Source organism: Natator depressus, chromosome 4, assembly GCF_965152275.1.
Source record: "Natator depressus isolate rNatDep1 chromosome 4, rNatDep2.hap1, whole genome shotgun sequence".
NCBI lineage: Eukaryota > Metazoa > Chordata > Testudines > Cheloniidae > Natator > Natator depressus.
The window spans coordinates 128,858,367-128,881,463 of NC_134237.1; the positions used below are offsets into that span (position 1 = coordinate 128,858,367).

The 23,097-nt window shown below is 44.0% G+C and overlaps 1 long non-coding RNA gene across 1 annotated transcript in view; it reads right to left on the bottom strand.

Moving 5' to 3' along the window:
- The window catches only part of LOC141986006 (uncharacterized), a 176,683-nt gene extending 160,213 nt beyond the window's left edge, over positions 1–16,470 (bottom strand). The window contains exon 1 of the long non-coding RNA XR_012639098.1: positions 16,384–16,470. This is a non-coding gene — a long non-coding RNA (uncharacterized LOC141986006). The remainder of the gene's footprint in view (positions 1–16,383) is intronic.
- Positions 16,471–23,097: the final 6,627 nt, after the last annotated feature.

Below are 23,097 nucleotides of genomic sequence, written 5' to 3' on the forward strand. Positions count from 1 at the left end.
CAGTGCCCCTTCCCTTGGGGTTCTGCCCTCTGCAGTCCCCCTGCAGTCTCTGGGTCTCCCCACCCAAGGGAACCCCCAACCCTCTATCCCACACTTGCCTCAGTGGCTACTGCCATTCATCATCTAGCCCCCACTCCCTGGGACAGACTGCAGTGTAATGGCCACTCATTATCAGCAAGGGGGGTTTGGATCTGTTGCCTTTACCTACCCCTGGGCTGCCCCTCTGCAACCCCAGTACCCTTCCCAGCCTTTAGTAAGGCCTGCAGCCTGGGGGTTTTCCAGCCTGGAGCTCCCCAACTCCTCTGGCCTTTCCCCAGCCCTGCTCCAGACTAGGTACCCTGCTCAGCTCCCAGCCAGCCAGGCCCATCTCTCTCCACCATTAGAGAGAGACTGCCTGAGCTCCTGACTCATAGCCTTGTATAGGGCCAGCTGTGGCCTGATTGGGGCATGGCCCCAGCTGTGGCTGCCTTCCCCATCAGCCTAGCCTTTGGCTCCCCCGGGGCAGCCCTCCCCGGGCTGTTTTAACCCCATCAGGGCCAGAGCGGATGGATTGGACCCACTACAAGTCCAATCCTGCAAAGTGCTGCACATCCTGAGTTCTTCCCACTGAATTGAGAGCCTTGAGCACCTTCTGGGTGGTGTTCAGCAACCTACAGAATCAGGATCAAAGAGAACAATCTGAAAATTTTGTATCACCTTAAGGTTGTTTTGTTAAACTTTTTTTTAATGGGGATTCTTTTTAAACCAAAATATTACTGTACTACAGTGTGATAGGTACATCCTGACAAAGTAAATATTGAGCATATTAAATGGTGCTTTCTACAAGGGTGACTTCTCTCTGATGTCACTGGGACAATTTTTTAAAGCCCAGGTGATGCTATTGTACATGCAGCCTCCCTGTACATTCTACTCTGAAAATGTTTTACTGTTATTACATTACAGAGTTACTTTAAAGAAATCTCATTAACCTCATCAGAAAGTCTATCGAAGTGTGATTGTCTTTTCTGTCTCTGGACTGTGCTGATGAGCCCTTTGAATGCAAAACGTGTATCTTCCCACGCTTCTTACAAAACCCCTCCAACAAATCATGATTTTCAATCCCTTCTCTATGGACATCTAGCTGGTTTATTAAATGAACTCTGATGGAATTTGCTGCTGAGCAGAATTATTTCCTTTATGAAATGGATGAGGAATTCTATTACTCCTGATTGAATTTAAAGGCTTTATTGTTTTAAAGGGCTAATATTTAAAGCTCTGTTCAGTTTGAGGCTCTTCATGTTGTTTGTGGGTATTCACTGTCGTAGACAAATCCACTTCAAAAGTTTCTACCTTGTGGTTTCCATGGTTACTGCCAGGATACAGAACTCGGCTTACTACAGTGTGCTCTAGTGTATGCACTGGGAAGTTGATGTTATTCTCCCGCTGAATCTGTCAGATGCATTTTTTAAAGTGCACTCAGTGCCGGTGAAAGGTAGTGGATTAACAGCCCTGGAGACTCTACAGTTCTCCATGAAACAAATAGAGCATAGGCCTCTGGAAGCACAAGCTTCTGCAGGGTGCTCTGTTTATAGTGGGGGCCATCTCCAGGGACGACATATTACTGTGCTCCTGCTCAAATAGACAATAAGCACATCAAAGCGTGCTAGCTGCTTGATGGATTTTTTTTTTTCATTGTGACCTGTCTCCCTGTCCACCAGGAACTGGAATGAGACCCTCAGCTCCTCACACAAGCCACACAAAGGCCTATGATTATGACTTGGGGCTTTGTTAAGTTGAGCATAAGAACGGCCAGACTGGCTCAGACCAGTGGCCCGATTAGCCCAGTCTACCTCTGACAGTGATCAGTGTCAGAGTTGGCCGTGTGTGATCTATTGATGAACTAAGACTATGGAAAAGGTATTTTGAGTTCATGGAGTCCAATCCTGCAAGATGTCAAGCAACTCCTAGAAGATGCTGAAGAACTGAGAGCGCTGTCATGGTGTACAGATTACATGGAAGCCAGCCCTGCCAGCAGTCGAGCTCCTCCTCCTGTGAGCAGCTGAACAGCCCCAAATCCCACGGATGGGACCAGTTGGAGCTGATAGTATTTAACACCTTGCAGAAACAGGCCCCAGATTTACAGTGCAATTGGAGTCTATATGATGAATGTGTTTCCACAGCACCGATGCACACACCCTAGCAACAGCAGGCAGCCAGACAGATATGTCATTCCTTTCCATTTTAGAAAGGGAAATCAAAGCATCTTCCTCTTGTGGGGGCCTGCTCCAAAGCCCAGTGCAATCAATAGGAATCTTTCCTTCGACTTCAGTGGGCTCTGTAAGAAGAAGCAGCTCCTTTGTAAACTGCGAGCTTTCCAGATAAGTTGTTCCTTTATCGCTAAGTCTCTGGCTAAACCTGTAATCAGCATGCTGAATGGGACAACACACATCTTGGGGCAATTCACCAATAAAGTCCAGAGGAATGTTCTCTCTGGACAATTGCTTATAGAGACTATAGAAGGAAGAGCTGCTATAAAACCTGACTGCACATTTTCAGACCAATTTTAGAGGAAAAACCAAAACACAAATACAAAGATTGCAATCTGTGTGGGAGAAAAAACACAGAGAAGTTTTTTTTGCCAGCTATCAGTGTGTTTGTATCTCAGAATAATTACACTGTTATCAAAGTCTGCTCAGACGTCAGCTACTGGCTTTTATCGAAAGCTACCCTAGGGACCTAAACAAAAAATCCACATCAGCACTAAGATACTCTGCTGAGGGTTTGCCAGGTCAGGCCCCATATGTCGGTAATGTCATCTGCTCCCAGCACGTACCATGTGAAGTTCCCCCAGAGGTGTGGATAAAGTATAACTATCTAATGTAACAGAGATTGAAGAAGTTTTTAAGGTCAGGCTTGACAAAGCCCTGGCTGGGATGATTTAATTGGGGATTGGTCCTGCTTTGAGCAGGGGGTTGGACTAGATGACCTCCTGAGGTCCCTTCCAACCCTGATATTCTATGATTCTATGATTCTATAAACGTGTTTCGTTAATACACATTATGTATGAACTAGGCAGACATGCAATGAACCGTTTATATAGCATCATGCTTCCAGTGATAATTTATATCCATCTAATGATACACATAGCTCTTCTATGAAACAACATTTCTATTGCTGTTACCCCGTCTCTCCCCTATGTCCTTCAGTTACTGCTTGCACCCTCTTTGTCCACCTTGTTTTAAATTAGCACTAGATTGTGTTCTCCATACCCAGAGCAAGCGCTACCCAAAGCAAGGGGCTGCAGAGTTAGGGGAGGCCACTCAAGGATAGGCAGAATTGTTCCTGGAGTTTTCAGGGCCAATATAACTTCCCGGTGTGCGCTGCAAATGGCTTCTAGTGAGAAGTTCTTTACATGAAGCACATAACAACGATCCTACAGCGTGACCTTCTGCGTATGAAGCCATGGGATTTCCCTCAGTGTTGCATGCAGTGGATGGACTCATTCTGCCTATTGTTTAAAGGAGGGCAGCAATGAGGCCTATGAACAGTGTATGGTGAATCTGCCTCACCGGCCCCCTGATTCAAAAAGATCAGCCAGAACTCCTAAGTAATGCCAAGAACAGGTTTTGAGCTGCTTCTTTCTGAGATATCCTTTGCTAAAGTTGAACTTCAAAACTCAAAAGATGTTTCATATAAAAGTTATTTGAAATAATTATTTAATGAAATGTTATGGCACTAAACAGATACAAAGAGTTAAACAAGAAAAGTATCCAATGAAACATCAATAACAGGGTAGTGTGATGATTATTATTTATATTCTTGTAGCACCTGGAGACCCCCAACCAAAATCAGGGCCTCATTGTGTTGGTTATTTTACAAATGACAAAGAAGGGTTAAATAACTTGTCCAAGGTCAAACAAGAAGTCAGTAGCAGAACCAGGGGGGGAAGAAAGCCTGTTCTTCTAAGATGCACTAAGTCCAGTGCTTTAGCCATAATGATCGTCTCTTGTCCAGAGTAAATTATCAATATTCAAAAATAAAAAGGAACATCAATGTAATTTCATAGTTTTTTTTAAATGGGTTTCATAGCCTTGTTTTAAAAGTTTTCACCGCATGTCTTTTAAACTAAGCATACGTGTTCAGCGTCCTAAGAGCACTCTGCAAATTAGCTATTTGAAAACCAAATTTACACCAGAAAGCAATATTTCTCATTGATATTCATTCTCTAAAAATGATCAATCTTAGCATTTACTCTGAGAGTTGAAAACAGTCACAGCCGGGTGGAATTACAATAGCTGAGCTGGTATTAATGTAATTTTGAACTGTTTACTACTTAAAATGACTCAGAGTTACTGTAGATTTACTATACGTGCTGAGAGACAAGTTTTACGGCAAAACAGGTATTTTGCTGCTTTCAGCTGTGCAGCTCAGCTGCTGTCTGTGTGTAGGAGACACACAACTGTGCCCAAAGCTGGATGTAAAAAGAAAACCTGCCAAATTGGAACATTTCATAGTAAGGCTCCATAATCATCATAGTCCGCTCCATGTGCTCGCCCCGAACGTGCTGTTCCTGTCACTACCAGCAACCTTACTGAGAAGAATGAGGGGGCAGGGGGCGTCATACCAGTCTTCAAATATGTTTAGGGCTGTTATAAAAAGGTCGGTGATCAATTGCTGTCCATGTCTTCCGAGGGTAGAACAAGAAGTAATGACTTAGTTTACTGTAAGGGAGATTTAGGTTAGATATTAGGACAAACTTCTAACTGTAAGGATACTTGAGCAGTGGAAAAGGCTTCCAAGGAAGTCTGTGGCATCTCCGTCCAGGTTATACAAACACCTGTGAGTGATGGTCTAAGTTCATTTGGTCCCACTTCAGTGTCGGGGATGGACTAGATGACCTCTTGGGGGGTCTTTCCAGCCCTACATATCTATGATTCTATGATTTTCCAATCACCATTCATATACGCACCCCACTCATGCTGCTCCAACCACCACCATGCGCATCTAACCCCCATCGAGACAACTGTCAATTAGTCCTGCTTCCATTTCCACCAACCCCTTGCACTGGTGCTGTTCTCATTCCCCACCAAGTTACAGTAGACCAAGGATGCAAACGAACAGAGCCATTGTATGAACCAAATCCATAAGGCTTTTGCAGTCACAAGCCCTGGGAACTCAGTGACCTGATTTATGTGTTGCTATCAATCAGGGGCTATTGAATTCGGGCTGAAAATTCAAATGAAAGGAAGTGCTTTATTACATTGCACTGAATCCTAAGTATTTTGAACTTGAATTTAAATGCTGATTCCTTGTAAGATTAAAACGAGATTTCTTTTTTAACTGCAGAAGCAGCCCAGTGGATATAATTTATAGTGCAAGACTCTGGCATTTTTAATGAAATACTTTGCATTTAAAAAAAACAACCTAACGGAATGTCAGCAACGTAACCAGGTACGTTATCTTGCAACTCACCATATTCTGAATGGAAGCATGAAAAACTGCTGCTGATAGAAGTCCTAAAATGAGAACCAGGCAAAGGATAGGGACAAAGTGGATTGGGCATAGAGGTTGGAAGGAGGTGTTGGCTCTAGAGGAGCTAATAGGAAGGTCGGGGGGGGGAAGACTGCCGATCCTCCTGGTGGCCTTTAGGTGTAGGTGTGCCACGTTTTCACACGGGGCTGGAGAGTGAGCCTGATCCACACTAACCTAGCATCGGCAGCTCATAGGAACATAAGAATGGCCATACTGGGTCAGAGCAAAGGTCCATCCAGCCCAGTATCCTATCTACTGACAGTGGCCAATGCCAGGTGCCCCAGAGGGAGTGAACCTAACAGGTAATGATCAAGTGATCTCTCTCCCTCCATCCATCTCCACCATCTGACAAACAGAGGCTAGGGATACCATTCCTTACCCATCCTGGCTAATAGCCATGAATGGACTTAACCTCCATGAATTTATCCAGTTCTCTTTTAAACCCTGTTATAGTCCTAGCCTTCACAACCTCCTCAGGCAGGGAGTTCCACAGGTTGACTGTGCGCTGAGTGAAGAAGAACTTCCTTTTATTTGTTTTAAACCTGCTGCCCATTAATTTCATTTGGTGGCCCCTAGTTCTTATATTATGGGAACAAGTAAATAACTTTTCCTTATTCACTTTCTCCACACCACTCATGATTTTATATACCTCTATCATATCCCCACTTAGTCTCCTCTTTTCCAAGCTGAAAAGTCCTAGCCTCTTTAATCTCTCCTCATATGGGACCCGTTCCAAACCCCTAATCATTTTAGTTGGCCTTTTCTGGACCTTTTCTAATGCCAGTATATCTTTTTTGAGATGGGGAGACCACATCTGTACGCAGTATTCAAGATGTGGGCGTACCATGGATTTATATAAGGGCAATAAGATATTCTCCCTCTTATTCTCTATCCATTTTTTAAATGATTCCTAACATCCCGTTTGCTTTTTTGACTGCCGCTGCACACTGCATGGACGTCCTCAGAGAACTATCCACGATGACTCCAAAATCTTTCTCCTGATTAGTTGTAGCTAAATTAGCCCCCATCATCTTGTATGTATAGTAGGGGTTATTTTTTCCAATGCGCATTACTTTACATTTATACACATTAAATTTCATTTGCCATTTTGTTGCCCAATCACTTAGTTTTGTGAGATCTTTTTGAAGTTCTTCACAGTCTACTTTGGTCTTAACTATCTTGAGCAGTTTAGTATCATCTGCAAACTTTGCCACCTCACTGTTTACCCCTTTCTCCAGATCATTTATAAATAAGCTCATATCCCACAAGGCTGGTCCAGCTCCGGGTATTGTGACATGCTGCGTGGGGTTGCATGACATTGAGACCCTGTGTGCCAGGTCGCCACACCCAGAATGGGGAGCTAGGCCCAGCTTTGCACAATGGGAGCTGACACTGGGATTATGTTTCCGAGTGTGCATTATTTTACACTTGTCAGTGCTGAATTTGATCTGCCATTTTGCTGCCTGGTCACCCAGTTTAGTGAGATCCCTCTGTAACTCTTCACAGTTAGCTTTGGACTTTTAACTATCTTGAATAATTTTGTATTGTGACTGGGAACCTGGGCAGGGGGGTGGGGGTGGCACACAAAGATTGCTCAATCAGGGCAAACTGCAAAGAATGGAGCAGATGATTCACAAGACCAGAATATATTTCTAACAATTAGATTCACCAATCCAGCAACAAAACAGTTTCAACAATACCTTATTGGTTATTCAGAAGCCAAAAACACAGTTCCCTTCAAACAATCCAGCAGTGGGATCCCACCCAGACAGCCAAGTCAAATATGTTGGGGATTACTGAAAATCTTGTTCATCATATAAAAAGTTCTACCAATCCCAGTCGTTTCACACACATCCAAACCTCTGCAAAATATGGCATGGAAATCAGTGCAGAGAGAACCAAGCTGATGACAAACAAATGTGATGGGATCAGCTCACATATCACTGTCAGTGGACATGAGCTGGAGACAGTGAAACAGTTCAAATATTTGGGGGCAATCATCACTGATGAAAGACCCAAGGCAGAAATTCTGGCAAGAACTGCACGAACAACAGCAGCAGTGGCAAAGGTCAAGCTAATTTGGAGAAATATGAACATTTCCCTGGAATCCAGACTGAAACTGCTGCACACATTGGTCATCTCCATTTTTCTGTATGTCAGCGAGACATGGACCCTTACGGCAGAACTTGAACAGAAAATACAGGTAGTAGACATGAGATGCTTCCATAAAATCCTGGGCATCTCCTACTTTGACCACGTCACTCATGAAGAGGTCCGCAACATCATCACCCAGTGCGCTGGGTCATATGAAGACCTCCTGATGACCGTGAAGAAGTGCAAGCTGAAGTGGTATGGCCACCATGTAACAAGATCATCTGGCCTATCCAAGATCATCCTCCAATGGACAGTACAGGAGAAGAGAAGAAGAGGTAGACAGAAGAAGAGATGGATTGACAACATAAAAGAGTGGACAGGAATGGACTTTGCAGAGACTCAAACACTGACACACAATCGTCAGGGGTGGAGACAATTGGTTGATTGCTCATCAATGATGGTGTCCCAGCGACAAATGTGGTTAGGGGAGTGATGGTGATGACCAATCCCCAAGGATTGGACACATTGCCCACCAGGTCAATGAATATTTCAGATCTTACCCAAATCCATACTTAAAGACAATTCTTAACTAAACTAAGATTTACTGAAAATAAAAGAGAGACAGTATAGGTTAAAAGATCATTATAGATACAGGCATGAATAAAATTCTTAGGTTAGTTTCATAGTAGAGATGGTGAGCTTTAGGGATGCAAAGAGTTCTTTTAGAATTAGTTCCATAGATTATAGTCCAATGTCCAATATCAGGGTGATCCAGACTGGAGCTGGAGACCTCAGTCTTGTGACTCAAACTTCCTCTGACGAAGCTTAAGCAGATCTGAGATGATAGGATCAGGGCCCAAGAGTTCCTTTTATAGTTCTCTGGCAGCCTCTTGACAGCATGCAGTCCTTGGGTAAAGCATTGTAGCTTTGAAGTAAAACCTCCTGTTTCCTAAGCATCACCAGTAATTTGCTGCATGGATTAGCATAGGGCAACTGCCCATCTCCTGCCATTTACAGGCAGTTTACTACATACTTCAAAGAGAAATAAAGAAAATTATATCACTATATTCACAGTTCATCTAAATGTTAACATCTCCTTTTGATCTCCCAATTAACAGAATACAGCAACAGACAGACAGACAGGAACCATTTGGTTCCATTGTCAACCTCTAACAATATATACGTAAACACACAAAAAACCCCCAATGATTATCTACTAATATGTCCCTAAAGGTTGAATTTGGGTTAGTTAGCCTTGTAGTTGCTTAATGCTTTCTGGCTCAGTGTCACTGGTATCCTCTGGAAACTTTGCCACTGCATTGTTCACTTCCTTTTCCAGATCATTAATGAGTATGTTGAACAGCACCGGTCCCAGTACAGATCCCTGGGAGAGCCTACTGTTTACCTGTCTCTACTGTGAAAACTGACCATTTATTCCTACCCTTTGTTTCCTATCTTTTAACCAATTACTGATCCATCAGAGGACCTTTCCTCTGATCCCATGACTACTAAGTTTGCTTAATAGCTTTTGATGAGGGACTCTGTCAAAAGGCTTTCTGAAAGTCCAAATACACTATATCCACTGGATCCTTATCCTTATCCTTATCCACATGTTTGTTGACCTCCTCAAAGAGTTATAATAGACTGGTGAGGCATGACTTCTTTTTACAATAGCCATGTTGACTCTTCCCCAACAAGGAGACAGAAAAAGGAGTAATGGTCTCAAGTTGCAGTGCGGGAGGTCTAGATTGGATTTTAGGAAACACTATTTCACTAGAAGGGTGGTGAAGCACTGGAATGGGTTACCTAGGGAGGTGGTGGAATCTCCATCCTTAGAGGTTTTTAAAGCCCGGCTTGACAAAGCCCTGGCTGGGATGATTTAGTTAGGGTTGGTCCTGCTTTGAGCAGGGGGTTGGACTAGATGACCTCCTGAGGTCTCTTCCAACCTTAATCATCTATGATTCTAAATCACGTTAATCTGTGTGTCTGATCATTCTTTCCTTTACTATATTTTCTTGACCTGGCTTATGTACCTAGTTCCAAGAGAGGGTTCACAGCTGTGAATCTGGAGCAGAGAGAGGCCCTTCCCTCTGGCCCAGAGTGAGAGACCCAAAACTCTTTGAGGGGAGGGGCTTAGGCCACATCGCTCTCCTTGGTATTTCCTCCTGGCTAGAGTAGATGGCTTCCCCCTCAGCTTGCTGGCTTCTATGCATCCCTTTTTTTAGGTCTCTAGCTCTCCTTCTGCATTGTTTGGGGAGCCTGGACACCTAAGTAGGGCTTCTGAGTTCCATTAGGTGGCAAGGTGCCTAAAAGTTAGCTGTTGCACCTCGCAGCATTGCAATGCCTACGTCCCCCTTGTGAATCTAGCCCTGAGTGCCGAGGGCTAGCCTTTCAGCCCTTCGCATTTCTTTTGGTAGCCAGCAGCATCATGTCTGGCCTCCTGCCCCCCACCCCATTGGCGAAACAGTGGCAGCTGCAGCTCATTTTGAGCCTGGGTGTCAGATTGATGCCATTGGAAGCTCAGCACAAGTTCCGAATATGCATAAATCTGCAGGGTGGGGAAACGGCTCTGAAATAATAAAGCATTGTCCTTTGAGCTTTTGTGTCCCTCACCGTGTAAACCAAATCATGGCAAATGCAGTATAAAAAGCCTGACTTCCATGGCACTGCATTGAATAATGTAATAGAGTTTACCTTGTTTTGGAAGCATGTATTAAGAAATCGTTGAACTGCAGACATGTGAGTTTACAGTAGATGGAGTTAGTTTTCATTAAGCAATTATATTTTTGCTAAAGAAGCTCTAGATGGAGACATTTATCTATTACATTTTTTAAAAACATTGCTGAGCTGAACAACCTTTTACACTCTGGGAAAGGAAGCAAATGGTTTTAGAATTCTAGGATTGAAGTCTAGTACAAAACTCATATAGATAATTTAAGAATAATATTTAATGTGGATAAGGTGACAAAAAATGATCAGAAAATGTTAAACTATACACTTTAATAAATGATGTGCCACTACCCAATGCATCTTATATATACATATGTGTGTGTATAGATAGATAGATATAAACCAATTTCATTTTTATATTCCCTTTTTATATAAAATATATTTAATCATAGGACCAAATGAGCATTTCATTTTCTTTCTTAAAATCAATAATTCTAAGAAACTAATTTAAAAAATGGAGGGGGAATATGAAAATTGTATTTCAGGATAAGTCTTCCAAGCTTATTAAAGGCATAGTGAAAGCCTCCCGTTTCACTGATTATCCAAATACACGTATCTCATACTTTTAGAATATAAATGCCAAAAAGTAACCATATTTCATACGTATGCTAATCAAATGAGCAGCTTTAGATATAGCTAAGTTAATATATCTAATATCTACACTTTGGTATGTTATTTATAATCATCTGTGACAGAGTGCTGGGAATCAGCACTCTGGTAACTGTTTAGCCAATTAGGCCCCATGCCGGGCCTGATTAAGGAGAGGCATGCCTGATTACTAGAGCAGGTTGGGGCTGGCTGGGTAGCTAATGAACTATTAGCCCATTAACAAGGAGACTGGAAAATAGAGCATAGAAAGGATGTGCTGGGGGGAGAAGCAGAAGATAGAGAAAAGCTAGTAATGTCTGACAAAAGGGTAAGAGACACCTTTCCTTCCCCTATCTTTGGAGAAGGGGTGGTAAAACTTGAGGACATTTTAAATACTGTGACTGCACTAGTATGTAGAAGGTGGAGGAGTGAAACACTGTAATTAAAGTGCACGTTGGTATCTATACAAGAGATGGTCTCTGAGGGACCTGTGTGAAGCAAAGAGGATGGGAGCAGAAGTGTTTAAGCTGTTTTTTCTCAACTGGGTGGTCCTTTTGATAGAAAAGTATCAGCAAAACTTTCATGTGGCCTGAGGGATTAAGGCCCTGGGCATTTGCCCAAAAACTGACAGACTGGGCCACTCATTGACTGAGGCCAAAACCCCAATATGTGGGTCAGGTGGCATCAACCGAGATGTGGCAAGTTAAAATAGTAGAGGAGTTTTGTAGGGGCAGACATTCCCAGAGGTTGGCAGTTTAAGGTTCCAGATCCAGAGCGGAAGACTAAAGACCCTACATCTGGAAAGAGGGAGGAGCCCAGGGGAACACTGATGGAGTCTCAGGCAATTGTATGCTACTAGTACCGGTGGCAGGGACATGTAAAAAGAGACTGCTCATATGTGGAGTGTGGGTTTACAGAATTATGTGTTTGGGCTAGGACTTCCAGGCAGGGAGAAAGAAGGAAGTTACTGACCATGTTGGTAATATTGGAGAGGAGCTATAAAAGTGGTCTGGGAAGCACGTTCTCAACCTTTCATTCATCAGGTGGGAGTTGGCAAAATCCCATTGTATGCTTTCTGGAGCAAGAGTGAGGCTCAAATATATAAATCATGGAATATCAGGGTTGGGAGGGACCTCAGGAAGTCATCTAGTCCAACCCCCTGCTCAAAGCAGGACCAATCCCCAATTTTTGCCCTAGATCCCTAAGTGACCCCTCAAGGATTGAACTCACAACCCTGGGTTTAGCAGGCCAATGCTCAAGCCACTGAGCTATCCCTCCCCTTTGGCACAGGTGCTCCTAGAACCTTGGGGGAAATTTAAATGTAAGCAGGTTCAGGTAATAGATGGTTTGCCCCACCCCCTCATGCTAGGCATGGTCTAGGATTTAGGCATACACGTGGTATGGTTCTGCAGGCTAGGGTTAGGGTTCTGAATGGTAGAAGTTCCAAAAAGAAGGATTAGGCAAAGGGTGAGTAAAACTTCCCAGGTTAGGATTAGGGTTCTAAAAGGTAGGTCTCCTCAAGCTAGGGTTAGGGTTCCAGAGCACAGGAAAGTCCAGGCTAGGTTTAGGGTCACAGAAAGTAGTGCAGCCCAGGCTAGGGTAAGGTTTCCATACGGAAGGACTCTGCTGGGTCAGGTTTAGAGTTTGAACTGATAGGATTCCCTGGGCTATAGTCAGGATTCCAAAGGGTAGGGCTCACTGGGCAAGGGTTAGTGTTCCAGAGGGTAGGGCTGCCTTCGCTAGTGCTAGGGTACCAAAGGGTAAGTGTTCCCATGGCAGAGTAGGGTGCAATGGGCAGGGCTCCCCAGATTAAGGTTATGGTTTCCATTGGTAGAACTACCCAGTTTAGGGTTAGGGAATTGAAAATGCAGATCACCCAAATCTAGAGTTCTGATTCATAAAGGCAGAGCTTCTCATGCAACAGGTAGCTTTCGAAAGGGTAGGGGTCACTTGGCTAGAGTGAGGGATCAAGAGGGTTAGGCTCAAATGGCTATGGTTAATGTACTAAAGGGTAGGAGTCACAGCGTTAATATAATGGTTCTCAGGGGTAGAGGTCCCTGGGTAGAGTTAGTGTTCCAAGTGGTAAGGCTTGCCAGGATAGGGTTAGGCTTCCAGAGGGCAGGGAAGCCCTGGCTAGAGTTAGGGCTTCAATGGATAGGGCTCCCTAAGCAATGGTAGGGTTAGGGATCTAAATGTTAGGGTTCTCTGAGGTAGGGTTAGGGTACCAAAAGGAAGTTTTCCATGGGCTAAGGTTAGGGTCTCAGAGGGTAGGGCTATCTGGGCTATTCCGAAGGGTAGCGCTCTTCAGGGAATAGTTTGGGATTCAAAGGGTGAGGGATTGCTGAGGAGGATGTCGTTTATAAAGTGTAGAACTCCCCTAGCCAGGGTAGGGCCTCTGTGGGGGGTAAAATTCTCTGGACTATGGTTAGGGTTCCAGAGGGTAGGGTTCCCCAAGCTAGCACTAGGGTACCCAAGGGTAGGTCTGCCTGGACTAGGGTTAGATTTCCAACAGGTTTAGCGATGTAGCCCATTGTGTGGTAGGCACATATAGCTACCTGGATTTAATAGATAAGGAAATGGCACAGCACTTTGGTGACTTGCCCAAGTCACATAACGAGGAAGCAGCAATTATTGGCGCAGTCAGGGTCAAAACACAGTGGCTGGATTGACCCCTTCTGTGGTGAAACTCCTAGGAAACAAGAGGGGTTGCTAACTTTCTAATCACACTAAACTGAACACCCCTGCCCCACCCCTTCTCTGAGGCCCCACCCCCACTCACTCTATCTTCCCTCCCTCCCTCCCTCACTTTCACCAGTCTGGGGCAGGGGGTTGGGGTGTGGGAGGGGATATGGGCTCTGGCTAGGGGTGGGGCTTGGGATGAGGGGTTTGGAGTGGAAGAGGGGTCTCTGGCCTGGAGCCAAGGGATTCGGAGTGCAGGAGGGGGTGTAGGCTCTGGCTGGGGGTGCAGGATCTGGGGTGGGGCCAGGGATGAGGGATTTGGGGTGCAGGAGGGGGCTACAGGCTGGGGCAGGGAGTTGGGGTGCAGGGGGTGAGGGCTCCAGCTGGGGGTGTGGGCACTGGGGTGGGGCTGGGGATGAGGGGTTTGGAGTGTGGGACAGGACTCTGGGCTAGTGCAGGGGGTTGGAGTGCGGGGGGATGAGGGTTCCAGCTGGGGGTGGTGCCTGGGATGAGGGGGTTGGGGTGCAGGAGGGGGCTCTGGGCTGGGCCAGGGGTTTGGGGTGTGGGAAGGGGTGAGGTCTCTGGCTGGGGCAGGGGTTGGGGTGCAGGAAGGGGTGAGGGGTCTGGCTGGGTGTGTGGGCTCTGGGGTGGGGCTGAGGATGAGGAGATTGGGGTGCAGAAGGGGACTCCAGGCTGGGGCAGGGGGTTGCGGTGAGGGGGTGGGTGCAGGGTCCCGGTGGCGCTTACCGTGGCTCTGAGGAAGCAGCCGCCAGGTCCCTGTGACCTCTAGGCATGGGCGGCCAGGTGGCTCTGTGCAGTACACACTGCCTTTACACCCTCAGGCACTGCCCCCCGCAGCTCCCATTGGTCGCGGGTCTTGGCCAATGGGAACTACAGAGCTGGTGCTGTGGGCGGGGCCAGTGCGTGGAGCCTCCCAGCCTGCCTTAGCCCCGGGCCCCCACTGCACTGCCGACTGCACTTTTAACAGCCCTGTTGGCGGTGCCCACCAGAGCCACCAGGGTCCCTTTCCGACCGAGCATCCCAGTCAAAAACCGGATGCCTGGGAACCCTAGCAACAAGCCTGTGAGAATTCCCATATAGGATTTCCTCAGCAGTGGTCTGTTCAGAGCTGGTCAGAAAATGTTTTTTCCTGTGACAAATTTCCATTTTTGTTTAAAAAATAATCTTTCCTGAGAGACTTTGACATGAAACAATATATGTTTCCCTTCTTTCTTTGATTTATTTTTCGTTTTTCAAACCTTTTCAGTGGTGAAAAAAGTAACCAAGGAGAAAAAATAGGGTCGTCCCCCCCGCACTTTCTCTCAGGAGTTTTGCCTGTTTGAGGGTTTTTTGGGGGATGGGCTATGTTTTGTTTTGTGTTTTTCTTTTCTTTACTCCTGTTTTACAAGTGGGATAGAAATAGGGGAAAACAAAAAAAGGGACAGAAAGGGAAAATAATTAAAACAGACTTTTTGGGGGTTTGAAGATAGAAAGGAAGTGAAAATGCAACATGAATTGTTCCATTTTCAAATTTCCAAAGGAATTTAGGAATTGCCAGACTGCATCAGACCCTGGGCCACCTAGTCCAGTATCTTGTCTCTGGAACAGATCCATAAGATACCAATATTGAAGCAAAATAAGTAACCAAATAAGTTTATTTTGGTGCCTGGATTGCCAATGAAAGTTATGTTCAAAACAAATGCGTAATGTATATAATATACATAATTCAGAATTGACCTCACGGTAGCCAGTGAGGCTGGTTTGACTTCCTGAAAATACAATTATGCTAGAAACCATATAAATGTCCAATGACTTATTGAAAATTGCTAAATACTTGGCCTCAACAATGAGTTCCACAGTCTAATTGTGTGTTGTGTGAAAAATATTTTCTCTGCTCAGATTTGATTTTGCCATCATTCAGTTTCATTTGATGGCTCCTTGCACTTGTGTTATGCAACCGGGAGAAGAGAAGCTCTTGATCCACCATCTCTTTATTATTCATTGTTTTATGTACTTTTCTCATGTTCCCTCTGATTCATGTCCTTTCTAATGAAAAATTTCCAGTTTCTCTCTTCTTTTTACTCTCCCTCCGCCTTTTTATTCCATGATAAAAGGGGGAGAAGGCAAAGCAACCCGAGAGAAAGTGGCAGAAAACCCACTAAGTACTTGTGAATGGTTAGCACTTTTAAAGGTGACCAAGGGATTTAAATTTTTATTATGTTTTAGATAGGGGCTTGAGCCAATCAATTTATTTTAAAACAGATCCGTTAGGCACCATTTGAACCTGTCCCTTGCTACTGCTAATAACACCTGGCGCAATAGTGACACCTAAGAATGATTCATAGTCTTGAAGTTGAGGCAGAGCAGACTTTTGCTGTTGATATTCTCAGGTCCCGAAAAAGAACTTCACCACAGGTGACAATAAGCATTTCTCCTAGTGTTAGCTACATGATTAGGAATACCATCAGCAATGGCTCCATCCATTTACTCCCAAATAATTCTACTCTGAGAAAATGTATCATATCTTTGCACCTCTGGAAAATTTCATAATAAACTCATAGTTTGGAAAGGGCAGTGGGGATCCTTTCAGATGAAAATTACTATAAAAATAACTATAAAAATAGAAGACATTATGGTATCTTTATTAATCACCGGTCAAAGCTGGAGAAATGCTGAGCATTTCGACTTCTATAGGAGCTGCAGGTGCTCAGAACCTGTCGGGATTTGACACCAAAGTATTATGAAAGTTTAACAATAAATAATGCACACGGTTCTACTTACTGCATGTCTGGTCATCCCATTCCTCTTAATTAGAGCTGATGGATGCCTTCTTGCCCAGCAGGGTTTGGTCTCACTTACACCGATACCAACACATGTTTATACAAATACCTAATCACCAATATTACATTAGAATACATCACTTTGCCACATCTACGGCAGAGAAGATTCCACCCACTTCATTCTGCTTTTCTTTTGTTCAGACGTGGGGCCTGGTGCTAAATGGAGTATGTCACCGTTTCCATGGAAACCAATCAGAATTCGCAAAAGGACTGATTTGACTGGCGCTAGCCACCGACATTTTATTTCATTCAACTGCACAACAGCAAATGACATTACTCTCATCTACTTTAAAAAGAGAGTGCATCAAAGGTTCATGGGAGCAGGAAAAGAACCTTATTCAGCTGGTTGCAGGTAGCAGCCACATTTTTCCCGACTGTGAGAGCCCATGCCACAGCTCTGAGTGAGTCACCCTCAGCAAGGAGGTGTGGTTAAGAAAGTCACATGTCCTTCCACACTTGCCCCCTTGCACCAGCTCAGCTCTCCTGGCCAGAGTGTGGCCTTCTTCCTGCCCTGTTCTCAACCCCCCCAGACACCCACTTGTAGGGAGCACTGGACACATTCTGTGCTCCAGAAGCAATACAGGGAGCACTAATGTGGCCTTGCAGATGGATGGTGTGGGGAAGGGTTTCACTCCTCAGTCACTTGCATGGCTGAATTCTCTGCAGTCTCAGTGTGGCCTACATTTTTACATGTTGAAATGTCTGTATCAATGATTCTAACCACAACTTCTGTTCTTCTAATCTTTAGAATCAGAAGGGCCAAACAAGATTTCATTAGGTCTCATTATCTTTTGCAGGAACATATGCAATAAAATCTCTTTCATCAGGACATAACATTCCAGCTTGGGAGCTCAGTTTATACAGTAATAAGTCAGCTGTCACCTAGCTTAATTTTCCTGGCCATTTATCCTAGGGAACCTTGATTTGTATAATCCTTTCAGCTGGAAGAGAAAAGGAACTGAATAAAGTTTTAGACCAGACTTTATTTACTGTCTTGTAAGTTGCTGAAGTAATAAACTCAACATGACTGGACATATTAATTTACAGTATTAACCATACATCACTATCATAGATGATATAGTTTCTGGGGGTGCATTGTGTCTTGTTCAAACCAATTGTTTCTGGCCCAAAATAGAAAACAATATAACATTGTTTTGTATGAGTCTTTCTTATAAACTGCATCCCAAATTACAGCACTGAGTTCTATAGCACCAGCTGCAAAGTTAAAATGAAAAATAATACCAGAGGGAGAGAGCAATGAAGAGGTTCAGAGAAGGGAGGAAGGCTATGCTTGCCACAGTCAGATAAGGCTTCACATTTGCTATTGCAGCATAATCCATTCAAATACATTTTGTCATAAAACACATAGGATGAGGTTATGTCATGTGAGGTTGTACATTCTTTTGTACAGGTCCTTGAAGTCTGATGAGTGGGAGTATTGGAACCTTATCTCATGTTATGTTCCTGAAAGGACCATTTGTGGAAATAAACAGTTCCATAAGGAAGTTTATGGCCATCATTTGAGTCGCCCATTACCTTATGGACCTGATCCAAAACCCACAGAAGTCACTGGGAGTCTTTCCATTGACTCCAATAGACTTTGGTTGAGGCCTTTGAGAGAAGATTTTTTTTTTCCAGATGTGCCTGACTGTTTATAGCGGTAGTCATCTAATATCTACCGATTATCTGAAGACCTCTTAGTCTTTAAAATGGTTTGAGTTCCCTATAACATAACACTTCCTTTTCAGTATTTATGCCTTAATGTAATCTGATGCTCTGCCTTCTCATTCATTATTCTTAGGTGCTTACTCCAAAGGGGCCACACCCAAACCCCAGATCTGATCACCCTCAAACCACTGGGGAATCTGCCTGTGAATCTTAGAGGGGTGTAATATGCACTCTCGGGACTATGCATTTCGGTCATGCTAAAGGCAGACTTAAGGGACCATGTTTTTAAGGGACCATTGAAAAAGTGGAGGCTCCTTCCTCCTTTTCTTCAAATAGAAATTGACTCCATAGTGTTAAGGGATAAAGGAAATGTCCCTTTGGATCATTAGGAACATGCACTGAGATCACCTCCTAGAGCTTGTCTACAGGGGACATTAGTGTGTGGCAAGCCAGGATAAGAATCTACAGTCCACCAGCATGTGATGCAGTAATGTTCCTTGTGGACACTGAGACAGGACACTGAAGGTTCCATAGTGCACTTGGATGTACCGCTGTTTGAGACAGAAGCATGTCAAAGTGCACTATGGAACTTTTAGTGGGTTGTAACAGTATCCACACGGGACTTTACTGAGTGGCAAGCTAATGCACTGTAGATTCACACCCTGGCTTACCGTACACTAACGTCCCATGTAGACAAGCCCCCAGAGGTGTCAGATGTACAGCCTTAGGCCTCAAACCACACAGGTGAGCAGCTTCATGCCTGCCAGTGGTCAATGGGATGACTCCCACATGTAAAGTTCTACACACGACTAAGTAGCTGGAAGATCAGAAGCACAATGAAAAGCATCTGGCTTGAAATCAATGGAGCTATGGCGACATGCACCAGCAATGGATTGGGCCAGCTATTTCATTGTTCTGCTTATTCTGTAAAAGAAAATGCTCCACTGGAAGGTTAAATAAAACAATCCCCAAACCCTAGGTCATCTGCATAGCAGTGTGGAACACTGCTGTAGTTAGATTGTCATACCTTTGTATGACAATCATTTACCAGGATGGAATTTTCAAAAGTGCTTAAGTGACTGAGGAACACAAATCAATGGGATTTGTGCTCCTAAAACACCAAGATGCTTTTGAAAATCCCACTTTATATGTTTGCGCTGTGCCTACCACAATGGGGCCCCCTGATCTGGCCCAGGCCACTAGTTGCTACTGCAATATAAATGTTGAATAATAATTGTCATTGGGTTATATCTAGTTTTAATTTGTATTAACTGTAACAGCATGTCACTCATTGCTCCAGTGGTTAAGACACTTCTCAAGGTTTTGGAATAAGAAAAACAAACAAACAAAAAGGGAATGGTAATCTCAGGGGAAAAAAACTTACTTGCAAACAAAGGCAGGCAGTGCTAATGGTTTTAAATTTCTTTCCATATACAATTAATAATCCAATGTCATGGATCTTTTCAGGCTATTACAGGAGACCCATGTATTTGATACCATTGTTGGCGCTTTAATAAATCGCTCTGTGAAATAGCCCTTCAGAGTTTGTGTTGATTGATAACTGAGTTCAAGTAACTTCTCTCTATGGGGGAAAATAAAAAAAAGTAGGGCAGTGAGGGTGCAAGATGCAAATGACTTATAACTGCAGACCAGAAAAGGCACACTCCATCATTATGTCTGCAACTTGGCAGTGTACATTTCAGGAAATGTTGCAGGGAAAAAAAAAATGAAAAGACTGAGGTTGCTATTTTAAACATCAATATTTCAAATACCTTCCACTTAGTTTGCCCAGCAGGTTTAAATGTTGATTGCATAAATTAACAGAGATAACCACTTTAAATCTCCAGTGAGAGTCAGGTTATGTGCTGTGCCTCATTTGGACTTTGAAGAACCCCCTAATGGACTTTGAAGCAGTAAGAGCAGCTTTTGTTGTTGTTGTTGTGACATTGGGTTTCAGCTCTTGCATCTGAGATCAGCACCAGGCCAAATATTTAGAAGTTAAGCGAAAGTTCAATTATATAAAATCTTTTAAAACCCAAATACTTAATTGCTGACCTGGAAGTCTCGTTAGCTGCTGTGCCGCTGGTAAAGCACCGTCAAGTCAGATCAGTGTTTAGAGGGAGCTTCTCGATGGCACATCCAGGTGCTGTAGGAAGTGGTGTAAATGATTCAATAAGTAGCATTTGTGATGGGATGTACCTACCCCACACTGGGGCGGAAGGGGTTAATGAGAGCCTGTGGTCTCAGTCAGCCTTGCTCTGCTACACCTGCAGTAGGTGTCAAAGCTGGAGGGAGGAGCTACAAGGGCTGAACCTGGCTCAGGTGGGGACTGATCATGAAGAAGAGCAGATTGCTGGCCCTCACTCAGGGAGTGAAGTCTGATGCTGGTGAGAGCCTCCCTGAAGGCAGGCAGGCCTGCTGCAACAGGGAGTCCAAGGTGGTTGGGAAGGAAAGCAGGAGGAACTGAGTCAGCCTAGTGTAGTGCAGTGGTATGGAGGCCTGCAGGAAGCCAGAAAAGAAGTTCCTAATGAGTTAGGGACTGCCCTGCCTGGGAATTACAGAAATCTCCCCTTGGTAAACCAGTTGGGTGGCAGAAAGTGAGCCTGCAGAAGAGGTTGAGAGAGAGAAGGAGAGATGCTGATAAATTGTAAGCCTAGGAGGAGACTGTGAGAAAGTTTTCAAACAGAGCAAGGTAGGGAGTGGTCTGGTGAAAAAATAAGGGTTGTGTTTAAACAGGCTGTGGCCTGCTATGAAAGGATCCCTGAACTGGAACCTAAAAGAGAAGGGACTGGATTCCCCTACTGACCCACTGAGGAAGGGGGTGTGGAAATCCTCTGATACAAGAGTGAGGACTAATGACTTTGGAGCTGGGCTGAAGATCCAATGTGAGGTTAGTAGACTATTTTTTGTTGGACTCTTGGGTTACCCCAGAAGGCGTGGAACTGTAAGTGTCCTGACCAGAGGGCTGAGTCAGGAGAAGAAGTAGACCACGGCATGCTGCTGTCAGCAGAGGTTGCCTGAGGAGGAGATCCTGCTACACCAAGCCCAGCCACATAGGGGCACACTGGCTGGCGAGTCACACTTTTAGAGCCCCTTTCCCTGAAACCAGACCTAATCGATGCCCTCGTACGGTTGCAGGGAGTTGCTGCTGAATCTGATGTGAATATGAATTCAAATCTGGGTCATTAGAGGGCTTATCTTTAAGAACTCCGGGAGGATGGATCAACTCCCAGAGGCCTAGAGAAGGGCCAACATAGTACCCATGTATATTTAAAAAGGGGAACAAAAAGGAGCTGCGGAATTATAGTTTGGTCAGCCTACCTTCAATAACTGGAAAGATACTGGAACAAATTATTAAACAGTCAATTCACAAGCAGCGAGAGGATAACAGTGATCAATAACCGCCAACATGGATTTGTCAAGAACAAATCATACCAAACCAACCTATTTTTTTTCTTTGACAGGGTTTCTGGCCTAGGAAACAGCAAAAATGATAGCTTGAGTCTTATAAAGGCTATTGTCACAATTCCCCATGACGTTGTCATTAACAAACTTGGGAAATGTGATCTAGATGAAATTACTGTAAGGTGATGGGTGTACGACTAAGTAGAAAAAATAAGAACTCTCAGTGGTTTGGTGGCAAATTGGGAGGATGTATCTAGTGGTATCCTGCGGGGGGGGGTCTGTGCTGGGTCTGGTACTAGCCAAAATTGTTCATTAATGACTTGTATAATGGGGTGGAGAGTATGCTTAATTTTTTTTCAGAAAATGCCAGACTAGGAGGGGTTGCTTTGACAGACAGGCTAACCATTCAAAATGACTTTGATAAGTTGGATAATTGCTCTGAAATCAATAAGATGAAATTCAATAAAGACAAGTGCAAAGTACTACACTTAAGAAGGAAAAATCAAATGCACAGCTACAAAATGGGGAATAAGTGGCTAGGCAGTAGTAGTACAGAAAGGGATCTGGGGGTCATAGTGGCTTGTAAATTAATACAGGTCAACAACATGAGGCAGTTGAAACGAAGACTAATATCATTCTGGGGTATATTAACAGGAGAGTCTTATATATAAGACACGGGAGGTAATTGTGCCACTCTACTTAGCACTAGTGAACCTTCAGCTAGAGTACTGTGTCTAGTTCTGGATGTGACACTCTACAAAAGATATGGGCAAACTGTAGAGTCCAGAGGAGAGCAACCAAAATGATACAAGGTTTAGAAAATCTGATTTATCAGGAAATGTTAAAAAACTGGGCATGTTTAGTCTTTAGACAAGAAGACGGGGGGAGGGGACCTGATAAGTTTTTAAATATCATAAAACCTGTTATGAAGAGATCTGTGATCAATTGTCCATGTCTACTGAAGGTTGGACATGGAGAACAATTAGTAATGAGCTTAATCTACAGCAAGGAAGGTTTAAGTTAGACATTAAGAAAAACTTTCTAGTTGTAAGGATGGTTAAGCACTGGAATAGGATTCCAAGGGAGACTGTGTGATGCTCATCTTTGGAAGTTCTTAAGAACAGGTGAGTCAAACCCTGTGAGGGATGTTCTAGGTATATTTGGTCCTGCCTCAGCATGGGGATGGACTAGAAGACCTCAAGGTCCCTTCCAGACCTACATTTTTATGATTCTACATCACTGAGTTCCCCCCATAGATTCAGTTGTGTTGTTACTGAGCATTGTGAATCAGCTATGCAGTTCCAACTCAGACATGGGTGAAGTGATCCCGCTACACAAGGTTGTTATGTTAATAAATATCTGTAGCTTGCTTCAGGATGGAAAGGACTATAGGTGAGAAAATTGTGTAAATTTACACGTTTCTCATCTGAAATAAACAAGAGCAACTGTTACCATGTAATGGCTTTGCTGTTGCCTACCTACCATGATTTGGTATTTTGACTAGATCTGTGCAGGGAAAAGCTATTACATTTAATGGAAGACTTTGATATTTCAAAATTTGGTTTCTCCAGGAAAGGGTTAA